Below are 16,469 nucleotides of genomic sequence, written 5' to 3' on the forward strand. Positions count from 1 at the left end.
ACCCATGAAGGGTGTTATGAGGTTTGGGAAGAGGGGTAAGTTGAGCCCCTGGTTTATTGGGCCTTTTGAGGTGCTTAAGAGGATAGGAGATGTGGCTTATAAGCTTGCCTTGCCACCCAGCTTGTCGAGTGTGCATCCAGTGTTTCATGTTTCCATGCTCTGGAAGTATATTGGAGATCCGTCCCATGTTTTGGATTTCAGCACGGTTTAGTTAGAGGGTGATATGACTTATGATGTGGAGCCGGTGGCTATTTTGGATTGGCAGGTTCGAAGGTTGAGGTCAAAGGATATAACTTCAGTGAAGGTGCAATGGAGAGGTCAGCCTGTGGAGGGGGCCACTTGGGAGACCGATCGGGAGATGCGGAGCAGATATCCACGCCTATTCGAGACTCCAGGTATGTTTTTAGACTCGTTCGAGGACGAACGGATGTTTAAGAGGGGGAGGATGTAACGACCCGGCCGGTCGTTTCGAGAGTTGTAACCCTGTTTTCCCCATTCCTACTTCTTTTTGTGTTATTCAACTATATTATGTTATATCGGGTTAGTTGGTTCGAGTCCGGAAGGAACTCAGAGTGAAATGAGATACTTAGTCTCATAATTGAAAATTTTAAGTTAGAAAAGTAGACCGGATATGGACCTATATGTAAACGACCTCGGATTTGAATTTTGATGATTCCAATAGCTCCGTATGGTGATTTTGGACTTAGGAGCGTGTCCGAAATATTATTTGGGAGTCCGTAGAGGAATTAGGCTTGAAATGCCGAAAGTTTTATTTTTGCGAAGTTTGGCCGGGAGGTTGACTTTTTGATATCGGGGTCGGAATACGATTCTAAAAATTGAAATACCTCTATTATGTCATTTAGGACTTGTGTGCAAAATTTGAGCTCAATCGGACGTGATTTGATAGGTTCCGGAGTTGTTAGTAGAAATTAGAAATTTCAAAGTTCATTAGGCTTGAATTGGGGTGTAATTCAAGGTTTTAGCGTTCTTTGAGGTGATTTGATGGTTCGACTAAGTTCGTATGATGTTTTAGGACTTGTTGGTATATTTGGTTGAGGTCCCGAGGGCCTCGGGTGAGTTTCAGATGGTTAACAGATCAAATAATGAACTAGAACAGCTGCTGCAATTTCCTTCTGTTGGAAATTGCTTTTGCCCATAAATCGAGCCCAGATCGAGCTCAAGGTCGAGGGCCACGATCGAAGCCCAGATCGAGGGCCACGATCGAAGCCATGATCGAGCCCAGAGTTGAGGTCCACGATCGAAGGCATGATCGAGCTCAGGGTCGAGGGGCACGATCGAAGCCCAGATCGAGCTCATGGTCAAGGGGCACGATCGAAGCCATGATCGAGTCCAGGATCGAGAACCAGGATCGAGGGGCAGGACCGAGGACCAGGATCGAGGAACTCGATCGAAGGCCAAGATCGAGGCAGAACCGAGGATGTCTGGGCAGAATTATAAAAACAGGGACTTCGTCCCATTTGCCATTTTTGACAAATTGGAGCTTGGCGAGAGGCAATTTTTGATATATTTTCAAGGAAAACTTGAGGTAAGTCCCTTGTGATCATTTCTACTCCATAATATTGAATTATCATCGAGTAATCTGACTAGATTACATGATTTTGAGGTGTAAATCATAGATTGAAACTTAGAAATTCGGAAATTAGATTTGTAGATTTGAGGGTCGAGTTGAGGTCGGATTTTGGTAAAATTGGTATGGGTAAACTCGTGGTTGAATGTGCTTTCGGATTGTGTAACTTTTGTCGGGTTCCGAGACGTCGGCCCCACATGCGATATTTGAGCCAATTTCGGGTTTTGGTCTAATTTTGAAGCTTTTCTTGTGGAATTCATTCCATTAGCATATATTGATGGTATTATACTGATTGTGAATAGATTTGGAGTATTTGGAGGCAGAGTCCAGAGGCAAGAGCATTGCGGGGTAGAGATTTGACCGGTTTGAGGTAAGTAACGATTGTAAATCTAGTCCTGAGGGTATGAGACCCCGGATTTCGTATCATTCTATTATTTTGAGGTGACGCACATGCTAGGTGAAGGGCGTGTGGGCGTGCACTGTTGGGGATTTGTGACTTGGTCCATCCCGTAGCAACTGTAAAGTTGCATACTTTGTTGAAACCATTTGATACTTATATATTTTAGAAAGAATTTCAGTAAATTGGGTTGAATGTCATGTTTGGGCCTTGCGCCAATGCTGTTTGGACCCTCAGGGGCTGTTTCTTATCATCCTCTCATTGTTTTCGATTAAAAATCTATACTCAGTCATGTTTATATTTGTTAACTGCATAACTCAGTTTTATGACTCTATTTTGATGCATATAAATGTTTTGGGCCGAATGCCCTGTTTTACTGAAATGCCCGAGTGGATTGATTTGTGAGGATTAGTATGGATCGGGGCTGCCCGCCTGTATCATACTTGTGACTGAGTGAGGCCGAGGGCCTGATTGGTGAGGATGAGTGTGGATCGGGGCTGCCCGCCTGCAGCATACTTTATTATTATCGCACGTGAGTTGTCCGTGCAGATTATAGCGCTTGGGCTGAAGGAGCCCCTCCGGAGTCTGTACACACCCCTAGTGAGCGCAGGTACCTACTGAGTGCGAGTGCCGAGTGCCGAGTGACTGGGAGGCAAGAGTGATTGTGAGGTATGCCCGAGTGGCAAGAGTGATTGTGAGGTATGCCCGAGTGACTGTGAGGTTTGCCCGAGTGGTTGTTTATGATTTCATCATTTTTGCTCACCTTTACATTGAGCCTTTGTTTGAAAAACTATTGGAAAAAAATGTCTTTAAAATGATTTTTATTGGAACTGGGTTTAAACGAGATGTTTGATTCAAATCCTGATTTTTAAGAGCATGTGGTATTTTACTGAGATTTCCTGATATGAATGTTATATGCTTTATTGCTCGTCACTACTGCTCAGTCTTTATTTATTGTGGTTACTTACTGAGTTGGCGTACTCACGTTACTCCCTGCACCTTGTGTACAGATCCAGGTGTGACTGGACACGGTAGCAGTTATTGAGTGTTCTGGTTGCAGATTTTCTTGGAGATAGCAAGGTAGCTGTTTGGCGATCGCAGCCCCTACTCTTCTCCCTCTTATCTTCCTCTAGTAGTATTTATCTATTTTTTCAGGCTGAGTTAGCCTTGATATTGTTAGACAGATTATAGTAGAGTCTCATGACTAGTGACACCCCGATGTCGGGCTTTTCTTTTCCGCACTTCTGTTTTTCTTTGATTTGAACTCTTTAAATGGAGGTTTTATGTTAAATAACCTTGAAATTATCTTTGAAATGAAAATATCATTTTGTTTTGGAAATGAGTCAGCTTGCCTAGTTCCACGATAGGCGCCATCACGATAGAGGGTTAGTTTTGGGTCGTGACAGGAAGTTTGACCGGGGGTTAACTTTTTGATATCGGGGTCGAAATCCGATTCTGAAAATTGAAATACCTTCGTTATGTCATTTATGACTTGTGTGCAAAATTTGAGGTTAATCAGACGTGAATTGATAGGTTCCTGAGTCGTTTGTAGAAACTTGAAATTTCAAAGTTCATTAGGCTTGAATTAGGGTGTAATTCATGGTTTTATGGTTGTTTGAGGTGATTTGAGGGTTCGACTAAGTTCGTATGATGTTTTAAGACTTGTTGGTATATTTGGTTGAGGTCCCGAGGGCCTCGGGTGATTTCGGATGGTTAACGAATAAAAAAGTGGACTAAAATAGTTGCTGCAATTTCCTTCTGCTGCAAATTCCTTTGCCTAGAATCGAGCCCATAATCAAGCCCAGAATCTCTCAGAATCGAGCCTTGAATCGTGCCCAGAATAGGGACATGATTGAGCCCAGGATTGAAGCCACGATCGAAGGCCAGGGTCGAGGGCAAGGATTGAGGGCCCAGGATCAGAGCCACGATTGAAGGCAAGATCGAAGGCCAGGGTCAAGGGCCAGGATCGAGGGTCAGAATCGAGGCCCAGGATCGCGGAACACAATTGAAGGCCCAGGATCGGGGGCTGTCTTGGCAGAATTATAAAGTAGGGACTTCGTCCCATTCGCCATTTTTAACAAATTGGAGCTTGAGGAGAGGTGATTTTTGATAGATTTTCAAGTAAAACTTGAGGTAAGTCCCTTGTGAACATTTCAACTCCATAATATTGAATTATCGTCGAATAATCCGACTAGGGTACATGATTTTGAGCTGTAAATCGAAGATTTGAACTTAGAAATTTGGAAATAAGATTTGTAGATTTGAGGGTTGAGTTGAGGTCGGATTTTGGAAAAATTGGTATGGGTAGACTCGTGGTTGAATGGGCTTTCGGATTTTGTAATTTTTTTCAGGTTCCGAGACGTGGGCCCCACAGGCAATATTTAAGCTAAACTTTGAATTTTTATGGAAAATTAGTATTTCCTTATGGAATTAATTCCAAAAAATTTTATTGACTTAAACAAATTAACTGTGACTAGAGTCGAGGCATTCAGAGGTTGATTTACGAGGCAAAGGCATAGCAGAGTAAATAATTTCACGTTTTGAGGTAAGTAACAGTTTTAAATCTAGTCCTGAGGGTATGAAACCCCAGAATTTTATATCATGTGATTATTTTGGAGGTAACGCACATGCTAGGTGACGGGCGTGTGGGCGTGCACCGATGGGATTGTAACTTGGTCCGTCCCGGAGAAACTGTAAAGCTGAATAACTTGTTGATAGTTATGTGCTCTCTATGTGTTGTCGAAACTTGACTATAAGTCATGCTAGAAACCATGCTTAGGCTATATGTTGGTATTGTTGGAACGCACAGAGGTCGTGTACATGTGAATTATCTGCTTAAATTGTTGTTTTGTACTCAGTCTCAACTACTTGATTATTTTATTTCAGTCTCTATTGTTCATTATTGATGTATCATATCATTATTTTTGGGCTGATTTTATGATTGTGGAGAGCCCGGGAGACTGGAGAGCTCTATGACAGAGTGAGGCTGAGGGCCTGATTGTGAGATATTATATCATAGCACGTGAGTTGGTCGCGCATCACGTGAGTTGTCCGTGTGGATCTTTATATTATACTATAGCATGTGAGTTGGCCGTGCAGCACTGAGTTATCCGTGCAGATCCTTATATTATACTATAGCACGTGAGATGGCCATGCAACACGTGAGTTGGCCGTACGAATCCAGATATTTATATTATGGCACGTGAATTGTCTGTGCAGTACGTGAGTTTTCCGTGCAGATTATAGTGCTTGGGCTGTAGGAGCCCCTCCGGAGTCTGTACACCCCCAGTGAGCGCGGATACCCATTGAGTGTGAGTGCTGAGGGATGAGAGCCGAGTGGATGAGTTGTTGTGACGAGTGGAGTGATTGTTGGCTTGAGAGGCTGTACTTACTTTTCATTTATTGTTGCACTTAGTTGCTATCTGTCATTGTTGTGAAATTCTCTGAAAGATTTTATATCCGGATTACATGAACTTGAACAGTATAAAATTGATTTGACTTAAACTGCCGGATTTGAAAACATGTCTATTATTTGCTGGAATTACTGGAAATGAACTGTAGCTGTGTAGCTCGTCATTATCTTCAGTTCCTTATTTATTATTGTTACTTTCTGAGTTAGTTGTACTCATACTATACCCTGTACTTCGTGTGCAGACCCAGGTGTTCCTGGACATAGCGAGTGTTGATTCTTCCGCATAGCTAATTTTCCGGAGATCCTGAGGTAGCTGATGTGTTTTGAAGACCTTGCCTCTCCTTCCCTATCTCATTATTTAATGTATTTGGTCTTAGGCTTGTATTCATAATTAGATGCTCATGTACTTAGTGACACTAGTTTTTGGGGAGTGTTCGTATCGGTATTTGTGGGATTTTGTATTGTATTTAATTATTGTATTTTCAAACTTAAAGGGAAATTATGGTTTATGGAGATTATCGACTTGCCTAGTATTGAGATAGGCGGCATCATGACATGTTGGGATTTTGGGTCGTGACAAGTTGGTATCAGAGCTCTAGGTAACATAGGTCTCACGAGTCATGAGCAGGTTTAGTAGAGTCTTGCAGATCGGGACAGAGACGTCTGTACTTATCTTCGAGAGGCTGCCAAACCCTTAGGAAAATTTCACTTTCTTGTATTCTATCGTGCGGAATTGATTCAGCTTGAAACATAACTCTTTGAATTCCTTCCACACATTTCGTATGCGCATATAAGCGCTCGGTATCAGTTGTGCATCGCCGGCTTATGATTCTATGAACGAGGTTCGAGTCTGTGATTTGTTGATGGGCCAGTCTGGAGGACTTGAGGCCGGGGTTAGACCGCAACTTAGGCTCGATAGTTTCGGTTGTGAGAACTTGTACATATGGACCCCTATATCCGGTAATATCCCCACGAGTAGGATTTATGGCTCGATGAGCGATTAAATGGCTATATGGTAAGTATGATGTGACTGTGGGATGTGTTCAGATGGGTTGAATGTGACGAATAAAGTTTGCTTATGACTCAAGAGTTTGCTATTGAGTACTTGATTTCTGTCTTGATTTGACGTATAGTCTCTAGGGAGTGTATTGAAGGATCTTTCACGTTGTTAAATTGTGGGACAAATTAAATTCTCATGTCTTGTCAATGAATTTGACTCAAGAAGAGTAAGTGATTGTGTAGTAATTGTGGTTGCGAATGGGCATTTCTAATGTTGATGGTTCGAGAAAGATGATCTTCGAAGAGGCTTAGAGTCGGTAATATTTTATTGGTTCAAGTGCGACATAGATGCATTTTGATTTGATGCAACAGTTGGGCAGCAAAGTACGAGGGAAGACATGACGGTAAGTGTTTCGCGGTGGTTAAAGTACTAGCAGGTCAAGTAGGAGAAGTAGAGGTTGAGAAGTTGCTTAGAGGAGATGATTTAACCGAAGTAAGAGTGGCAGATTAGCATATGGATTTTGTGGTAGGGTAGTCACGTGCCTTGAGAAAGTGTAGAACGGTTTGGAATCGTGATAGAATATGATTTATCCTACAAACATTATTTGGAGTGATGGTTACTGTACGGAGAAAGATTGAATATGGCAGAATTAGTTTGTTTGAATAAAGAGGGATATGAAGATCTGGTTATCGTTTCAGGCGCAATGTGACTTGAGTTCGGAAGGTATTGTTGAACTTTTAGTTGATGTCAATAGGCAAAGTACAGACTTATACAAATGGTGGGCGAGCATGAGCTCAGGAGAATTTACTGATTACATAGTTGTTGCACCCAGTGCAGCGTCGTTGGAAGATGTCGGTAAGGAATTCCACAGTTGGGTTATCTCCTATGAGCAGTTAGCGGTAGCGTGATGTTGATAAAGCTTCTGCGAGGACTATTACTTGCTACCCGGTAAGAGGTCGAGTGTGTGACTGTGGCTGGTGATTCAAAATATTCATGAAAAGCTTAACAAAAGACTTCAAAAAGTCTGACGGGTTAACGGTGTGAGATCTTGGTAATTGAGAAAGGGAAATCCTTGCGGGTTCTAATTTTATATAATTTCAACTTTAAGGCTAAGTGGGGGAGCATGCTATTGACAATTTGATTTCATGGTTATGTGTTAAATTTTAGTTTTGGTCTGAGGCATACTTGTGGTTTAGTTATGACGTACATAGGTGGAGATTAAGGGTGACTCGGGTAAGTAAATTCCTGGATACGGGTTACATTGCACTTTATGAAAATTATGGAATGATTAAGTTGTTATTTTGAAGGATGTAGTACACACGAAGTATGAATTTGATTGGTCGTGATAAGGCAGTGTTACTTATTTGAGTGTTGATTGTTCTAAAGGACCACATGTCTTTCGACCCGTTTGGGGCGGAGTAAATTAGATTTGGGCAGAGTGGATAACTCTCGAGAGGGTTCTAATGGATTCAAAATATATATGTGGGAATTGAAATTTTTTCGAATTTGTATATCACTAGAATCAGTTACTTACATTGGTTGGTATCGGGACGTGCGGTAATCCTGTTTGACTATGGATTCTACATTTCAGTATAAGAAAAGAAAGAGGAACAATTTTAAATTAACATAAAGTATTTTCAGAGTGAGTGTTACAGTTGGGGTATTTATGGAGGTGCTTAAGAAGAATACAGTGGCTTATGGGCCTTAGGGCGATGTGGTTTTATGTTAGCATGTCTTGTAGTGAGCTTTGGGTAAGGATAAAAGTGTTCTGACAAGGAGAAATGTCAACTTGAGGGTAATGGTAATGGTATGCTCGGTTCTTTTGGTTCTTATGATGAGGTGGGGCTTTACGAGTGTTTTGTGGCAATACTCTCGGATTTGGCAACCTGTGTGGCTTGATGGAATTAGAAGAATTCAGTTCTGATAGCTTGGTTATGTGTAAACGGATTTCAAAGTGTTCATGATAGTTTCCACCATGGTTTGAACCGGATATTTTCTACCGGTGTATGGAATGTGTTGTGTATTGTGAGTTTTCTTCTAGAAAGAAGGAAGAGAGAGGTTTCTAACTAACCAGGTATGTAATTTGCTGGTGACTCAGAGTTTATAATGGGGTTATTGTGCCTTTCACATAATAGATGTGGTGCGTTGTGCGGGATTAGAATTTACATGTACAAAATGACAGTTCATTCTTGAAGAGAAGGTAACGAATGTTGGACAGTATGGTCAGTTTTAGATATTTCGATTAATGTTATAACTGCTCGGTAATTCCTGAGAAGGGTGTGCATTTCAGAAGGCGCATTATGTTTTGACTTACGGATGTTCATCGGTATTGCAGTACTCACCTGGTTGATAGACTGCTGATATTCAAATTATTGCTATGTGACACGGAAGAATTATGAAAGTATTCCTCATGGGGTTATCGTGAATGGAAGATATGTTAGTCATTTTAGTGCTGGAGTTGGGATCAATTATGGTGATTCGTGTGTTTGATGAATTTGGAGACTGGGAGTTCTCAGAAGTATGTTGTTTCGGGGTTGCGACTTATTTGAGGTGACTATTTTATTTAAAACTCGGCCGATGCACTAGTTGCGTTAATTATTTGTGATAACAGACTTTGCACATTCTTACACTATGGCGTGCTATATATACCAGTCCAGGAGCATGAGAATATTAAGTCATTATCATATACATGTGTACTTGTTTAATTGCTCATGTATGATATGCTGGGACTGGAGGCCTATGACCATGCCGAGCGATTCATATTATTGGCACGTGAGTTGTCCGTGCTGTGTGTGGGAATTCTATTTCTATAATGATTTATCTGATCTATTAATTTCCTTCTTCTACAAATATGCACATGCACATACAGTTATCCTCTTCACAAAATTTGAGGAGTTGGTTGTAATATTGTGGTTGTGGTGGTGCTTGTTGAACTTGCAATATGGATCTCTTCCTTGAGACATCTCCCATAGTTGGGTACACGGATTGCGCAGTTGTGGTTTGAGTTATATTGATGTGGCATGTATGTGGGATAGTTGTGTTTAATAATATAAGATCATTGTACCTAGAATGGGTGTTATCAGGTTTGATTACGGTATATTCGGGAGGATAATATTGAAAGTCAACTTATAAAGTGATATAGTTCTGGTTGGGGCGAGAGAGAGCTCCATGACTTGTTGCTCTGATAAGGAGTCATGAGATTTCTACATGTTTCTTTTATTATCAGCAGTGTACGAAGGTTTTTGGAACGAGGTTTGGCTTTATATGAGGTTTTATACTAGTACTTGGTTGGTTTTGAGTAGTTATGGTGATAAGAAATGGTGTTACGAGTATGCGAGTTGTGTAGTATGTTATGCGATTATATCTGGGATTATGGTTATGGCTAGATACAACTTGTTCAGGCTTATACAGTGTGTAGATGTGAGATTCGTGTCTTAAAAAGAATTGTGGATGTTAGAAATTTGGCTCCAAGGTTTTTGGGCTAAGGTTAAATTAATGATTTTCAGTTATGTTGTGTGATCAGGCCTATATAAAATAGGGTGACGTGAGATCACCCCCGGGTATGTGCGTGGTAAGGAGGAATAAAGATTTGAAGGTTAAGAACAACTCTTGGCACGTTCGAGGACGAACGTATGTTTGAGTGGGGGAGATTGTAACGACCAGACCGGTCGTTTTGAGCATTTACGCTCCTTTCAACTATTTGAAGTCTTGAATAACTTCCTATGAGGTATTATGACTTGTGTGAATTGTCGGTTTAGATTTTAAGGTATATCGGAGTTAGCTTGGAAGAATGCATTTTCATGTTGGAAGCTTAAGTTGAAATAGTTGACCGGATATTGACTTATGTGTAAACGACCTCGACATTTAATTCTGATGATTCCAATAGCTCCGTATGGTGATTTTGGACTTAGGAGCGTGTTCGGAATATTATTTGGAGGTCCGTGGTGGAATTAGGCTTGAAATGTCGAAAGTTTAATTTTTGGAAAGTTTGACCGGGGGTTGACTTTTTAATATCGGGGTCGGAATCCGATTCTGAAAATTGGAATACCTCCGTTATGTCATTTATGACTTGTGTGCAAAATTTGAGGTCAATCGGACGTGAATTGATAGGTTCCGGAGTCGTTTGTAGAAACTTGAAATTTCAAAGTTCATTAGGCTTGAATTGGGCTGCAATTCATGGTTCTAGCATTGTTTGAGGTGATTTGAGGGTTCGACTAAGTTCGTATGATATTTTAGGACTTGTTGGTATATTTGGTTGAGGTCCCGAGTGCCTCGGGTGAGTTTCGGATGGTTAACAGATCAAAAGGTGGACTAAACTAGCTGCTGCAATTTCCTTGTGCTGCAAATTCCTTCGCCCAGAATCGAGCCCAGAATCTCTTAGTATCGAGCCCTGAGTCGTGCCTAGAATAGGGACATGATCGAGCCCAGGATCGAAGCCACGATCGAAGGCAAGATCGAAGGCCAGGGTCGAGGTCCATGATCGAGGGTAAGGATCGAGGGCCCAGGATCGGAGCCACGATTGAAGGCAAGATCGAAGGCCAGGGTCGAGGGCCATGACCGAGGGCCAGGATCGAGGGTCAGAATCGAAGCCCAGGATTGAGGAACACGATCGAAGGCCCAGGATCGGGGGCTGTCTGGGATGAATTATAAAGTAGGGACTTCGTCCCATTCGCCATTTTTGACAAATTGGAGCTTGAGGAGAGGTGATTTTTGATATATTTTCAAGGAAAACTTGAGTTAAGTCCCTTGTGTTCATTTCTACTCCATAATATTGAATTATCATTGAATAATCCGACTAGATTACATGATTTTGAGGTGTAAATCGAAGATTTGAAATTAGAAATTTGGAAATAAGATTTGTAGATTTGAGGGTCGAGTTGGGATTTTGGAAAAGTTGGTATGGGTAGACTCGTGGTTGAATGAGCTTTCAGATTTTTTAACTTTTGTCAGGTTCCGAGACGTGGGCCCCACGGGCGATTTTTGAGCTAAATTTTAGATTTTTTTGGAAAATTAGTATTTTCTTATGGAATTAATTCCAATAAATTTTATTGACTGAAACGAATTAATTGTGCCTAAAATCGAGGCATTCAGAGGCCGATTTGCGAGGCAAAGGCATAGCAGAGTAAAGAATTTTACGTTTTGAGGTAAGTAACAGTTTTAAATCTGATCCTGAGGTATGAAACCCCAGAATTTTGTGTCATGTGATTATTTTGGAGGTGACGGACGTGTGGGCGTGCACCAAGGGGATTGTGACTTGGTTTATCCCGTGGAAACTGTAAAGCTGAATAACTTGTTGATAGTTGTGTGCTCTCTATGTGTTGTGGAAACTTGACTATAAGTCATGCTAGAAACCATGTTTAGGCTATATGTTGGTATTGTTGGGACCCACAGAGGCCGTGTACATGCGAATTATATGCTTAAATTATTATTTGGTACTCAGTCACAACTACTTGATTATTTTATCTCAGTCTCTATTGTTCATTATTGATGTATCATATCATTGTTGTTTGGGCTGATTTTATGATTGTGGAGAGCCCGGAAGACTGGAGAGCTTTATGACTGAGTGAGGCCGAGGGCCTGATTGTGAGATATTATACAATAGCATGTGAGTTGGTCGTGCAGCACGTGAGTTGTCCGTGCGGATCTTTATATTATACTATATCACGTGAGTTGGCCGTGCAACATGTGAGTTGTCCGTGCGGATCCTTATATTATACTATAGCACGTGAGTTGGCCGTGCAGCACGTGAGTTGGCCGTGCAGATTATAGCGCTTGGGCTGTAGGAGCCCCTTCGGAGTCTGTACACCCTAGTGAGCGCGGGTACCCATTGAGTGTGAGTGCTGAGGGCTGAGAGCCGAGTGGATGAGTTGTTGTGATGGGTGGAGTGATTGTTGGCCTGAGAGGCAGTACTTGCTTTTCATTTGTTGTTGCACTTAGTTGCTATCTACCATTGTTGTGAAATTCTCTGAATGATTTTATATCCAGATTACATAAACTTGAACAGTATAAAATTGATTTGGCTTAAACTGCCGGATTTAAAAACATGTCTATTATTTGCTGGAATTACTGGAAATGAACTGTAACTGTGTAGCTCATCATTATCTTCAGTTCCTTATTTATTATTGTTATTTGCTGAGTTAGTTGTGCTCATACTATACCCTGCACTTCGTGTGCAGACTCAGGTGTTCCTGGACATAGCGAGTGTTGATTCTTCCGCACAACTGATTTTTCGGAGATCCTGAGGTAGTTGATGTGTTTTGCAGACCTTGCCTCTCCTTCCCTATCTCCTTATTTAATGTATTTGGTCTTAGGCTTGTATTCATAATTAGATGCTCAGGTACTCAATGACACCAGGTTTTGGGGAGTGTTTGTATCAGTATTTGTGAGATTTTGTATTGTATTTAACTATTGTATTTTCAAACTTAAAGTGAAATTGTGGTTTATTGAGATTATCGGCTTGCCTAGTATTGATATAGGTGCCATCACGACAGGTTGGTATTTTGGGTCGTGACACCGGAGGTCTATCAGAAACAATTTTTTTACTTGCACAAGATAAGGGTAAGGCTGCGTACAAACTTCCATCTCTAGACCCTATTTGAGAGATTATTGTCACAACCCAAATTCTCACCCGTCGTGATGGTGCCTATCTCAATACTAGGCAAGCCGACAATCTCAATAAACCACATATCTTTTAAATTTGAAAACACAATAATTAAATTCAGCGGAAGAAATCTCACAAGTACAAATATAAACACTCCCAAAACCCAGTGTCACTGAGTACATGAGCATCTAATATGAATACAAGTCTGAAAAATACGGTCTATAATAGTCTGAGACCAAATACAGTAAACAAAGAGATATAGAAGGAGAGACAAAGTCTGCGAAACACGGCAGCTACCTCTGAATCTCCGAAAAATCAACTGTGCGAAAGAATCAACACCCATTATGTCCGGGAACACCTGGATCTGCACACGAAGTGCAGGGTGTAGTATGAGTACAACCAACTCAGTAAGTAACAATAATAAATAAAGAACTGAAAGTAGTGACGAGCTTCACGGCTAAGTCCAAATACAGTAATTTCCAACATAAAATGGTAGGCATACTCTCAAGTTCAACATTTAAAATTACATAGTAATTTCATATTAACTTCGACTGAAACAAAAGATAATGTCTTTTAGAAATTTTTTAAAACAGTGATATATGACAGCTGAAATGCAAAAAATAATGAAATCAATGCATCCTCTCAGAGTAACAGTCACTTAGTCCTCCCATTCACTCCAACCTCACAGTCACTCTGCCACTACCCGAAATTCCTACTTTCGGACCGTGATGGCGCCTAACATTTCACTTGCTAGGAAAGCCAACATTAGAATAATATTAACCATTTTAAAATAATTTTTAAATTTATTAATAATCAAAGAAATAAATGTGGAAGTAAAGTCTGAAATGTAGTGAATAATCCATAAAAATAACGGTGTTTAAATACCATCTCAGAATTTGTGTCACAAGTGCACGAGCTTCTAGAATAATACAAATAAGGGTCTGAATAAAATAAAGTTGTCTGGAAATAAAGACACAACTAAAGTAAAGTAGACGGGGACTTCAGAACCGTGGACGCCGTGCAGTTATATTTCAAGTCTCCTCTGAGTAGCTGAAATCCGAGCAAGTCTATGGTACACCGCTGAGACCAACTCCGAAATCTGCACAGGAAGTGTAGAGTATAGTATCAGTACAACCGACCCCATGTACTGGTAAGTGTTGAGCCTAACCTCGACGAAGTAGTGGCGAGGCTAAGGCATGTTATTTACATTAACCTGTACGCAATATTAGTAACAACAACAAATAATAGAATAAATCAGGTAACTCATTTATAATAATTGAAGCCAACTCAGCAGTCATAGTCCATTATTATTCCAACCAATTTTCCGTTATAGCATGTAAATCGCTCCCACAATATATATATTCATTTTCAATCCTCTCATATAATTATTTTAATCAAGTATATATTGACTTTTAAATAATTCTATTGCGACGTGCAATCCGATCCCCCAATATTGACTTTTAAATAAGTCTATTGCGGCGTGCAATCCGATCCCCCAATATTGACTTTTAAATAAGTCTACTGCGGCGTGCAATCCGATGCCCCATTATTGACTTTTAAATAAGTCTATTGCGGCGTGAAATTCGATCCCCCAATATATATATATATATATATATATATATATATATATATATATATATATATATATATATATATATATATATGGTCTCGTTGCGGCGTGCAACCCGATCCTCCAATATATCCATTTACCAATTCTTATAGAAGAAATTGCCCCAATAAATGCAACAATTAATATAAAAATTTTAAGACAACAAGCATACAAGAATTATGATTTAATTATGAAACAAACAATGAATAGCTAAAGTAACTCACCAAACGGACTAGAGCGTCCTGAAGCACTAGAGTAGCTATGAATCCTTCCGGGACTTGAACTAGTCTAGCTGGTACATTCTGAACTGTAACCTCCTCCTGAAGGTCCACCTGAGGTTCTACAATAGGTGCAGCTCCTCGAGCTCTACCTCGGCCTCTGCTTCGGCCTCTAGCACGACCTCGGCCTCGACCTCTACCCCTGGATATAGTTGCCATCGGGGGCTCTGGTCCCTGTTCATCGGTAGATGTATTACGTGTTCTCACCATCTGTAAGAGAATAAGAGTAGAATGGTTCAATCATCGATGATAGAATAAATTCGCACAACGGAATATGAAAGAAGTGATATTGTTCCTAAACTTCATAGCCTCTGAGAGATAAGTACAGATGTCTCTGTACCGATCCTTCAGACTCTACTAAGCTTGCTCGTGACTCGTGAGATCTATGTTACCTAGTGCTCTGATACCAACTGTCACGACCCGAAATTCTCACCTTCGGACGGTGATGGCGCCTAACATTTCACTTGCTAGGCAAGCCAACGTTAGAACAATATTATCCATTTTAAAACAATTTTTAAATTTATTAATAATCAAAGAAATAAATGCGGAAGTAAAGTCTGAAATGTAGTGAACAATCCATAAAAACAACGGTGTCTAAATACCATCCCAGAATTGGTGTCACAAGTGCACGAGCTTCTAGAATAATACAAATAAGGGTCTGAATAAAATAAAGCTGTCTGGAAATAAACACATAGCTAAAGTAAAGTAGACAGGGACTTCATAACTGCGGACACCGTGCAGTTATACCTCAAGTCTCCTCTGAGTAGCTGAAATCCGAGCAAGTCTATGGTACGCCGCTGGGACCAACTCCGAAATTTACACAAGAAGTGCAGAGTGTAGTATCAGTACAATCGACCTAATGTACTGGTAAGTGCTGAGCCTAACCTCGACGAAGTAGTAACGAGGCTAAGGCGGGTCATTTACATTAACTTGTACGCAATATTAGTAACAACAACAAATAATAGAATAAATTAGGTAACTCATTTATAATAATTGAAGCCAACTCAGCAGTCATAATGCGTTATTATTCCAACCAATTTTCCGTTATAGCATGTAAATCGCTCCCACAATATATATATATATTCATTTTCAATCCTCTCATATAATTATTTTAATCAAGTATATATTGACTTTTAAATAATTCTATTGTGACGTGCAATCCGATCCCCCAATATTGACTTTTAAATAAGTCTATTGCAGCGTGCAATCCGATCCCCCAATATTGACTTTTAAATAAGTCTACTGCGGCGTGCAATCCGATGCCCCATTATTGACTTTTAAATAAGTATATTGCGGCGTGAAATTCGATCCCCCAATATATATATATATATATATATATATATATATATATGGTCCCGTTGCGGCGTGCAACCCGATCCTCCAATATATTCATTTACCAATTCTTATAGAAGAAATTGCCCCAATAAATGCAACAATTAATATAAAAATTTTAAGACAACAAGCATACAAGAATTATGATTTAATTATGAAACAAACAATGAATAGCTAAAGTAACTCACCAAACGGACTAGAGCGTCCTGAAGCACTAGAGTAGATATGAATCCTTCCGGGACTTGAACTGGT

This window comes from Nicotiana tomentosiformis, chromosome 12 (assembly GCF_000390325.3).
Source record: "Nicotiana tomentosiformis chromosome 12, ASM39032v3, whole genome shotgun sequence".
In the NCBI taxonomy this organism is placed as follows: Eukaryota; Viridiplantae; Streptophyta; class Magnoliopsida; order Solanales; family Solanaceae; genus Nicotiana; species Nicotiana tomentosiformis.